Genomic DNA, 745 nt, shown 5'->3' on the forward strand with positions numbered 1-745 from the left:
GAGAACTGTCATTGAAACCATTAATTTTTGTATTCACAACGTGGAGAAGGAAGTGTGTGTTATAATGCATTTGCTTTGGCCAAACCAAGGGTTTTCTCTAAATCCTAAGGGAATGTTTTGTGGTTTTAATTGAAAGCTGGAATTTTTACATGTGAAAATACGTCCAAGATGAATTTTTCATCGCTGAGTGGTGCTGGGGCAAGAGTTGGTGCAAGGGGAAGACAGCAGATGTGAGTGATAGTCTAAAGTCAAAATCTTCTGAGGCTTAAATGAAATCTCGAATAGGATAAAAGTTCTGTTTTACTTAGTCCCTGATCTGCCGGGTTTCGATGAAAATGTATTGCGTTCACGTCGCTTTTCAATTAAAAGCTAAAAACAGTAAAACGTCGCGATCCCCTGTAGCTTAGCAGCTTTGACTACATGCTAGCGTGTTAAGCTTCAGCTGAAAAAGTGCCTTTTGTGATCTTAGTGTTTGCTGTTGCTTCCCTCTGGCTCTACCAGTCATCACTCAAGAGGCTGTGGTGGTCAAGATATCAGAGTTTGATTGGATTTTTATGTTTCTTACCCAGTCAGTAATTAATGCCAAGTAGCTCTGCCCATAAATATTTGGAGACAGTTGTTGGAATGCAGCCGTAATGACACGATGCTACAATAAGCTTAATAAATCATAAAACCAGCTGCCCACGCCGGTGTCCCGGGCCTGTGCGGGAAGCAGCTGCTCGGCAGTCCCCTCTGCCGCTGCCTG

The 745-nt window shown here is 42.8% G+C and overlaps 1 protein-coding gene across 1 annotated transcript in view; it reads left to right on the plus strand.

Annotated features, from left to right (window-relative positions):
• The window catches only part of LOC104489948 (chromodomain-helicase-DNA-binding protein 7-like), a 25,174-nt gene that overhangs the window by 2,095 nt on the left and 22,334 nt on the right, over positions 1–745 (plus strand). The window lies entirely within an intron of this gene.

This window comes from Buceros rhinoceros, unplaced genomic scaffold, assembly GCF_000710305.1.
Source record: "Buceros rhinoceros silvestris isolate BGI_N320 unplaced genomic scaffold, ASM71030v1 scaffold30112, whole genome shotgun sequence".
In the NCBI taxonomy this organism is placed as follows: domain Eukaryota; kingdom Metazoa; phylum Chordata; class Aves; order Bucerotiformes; family Bucerotidae; genus Buceros; species Buceros rhinoceros.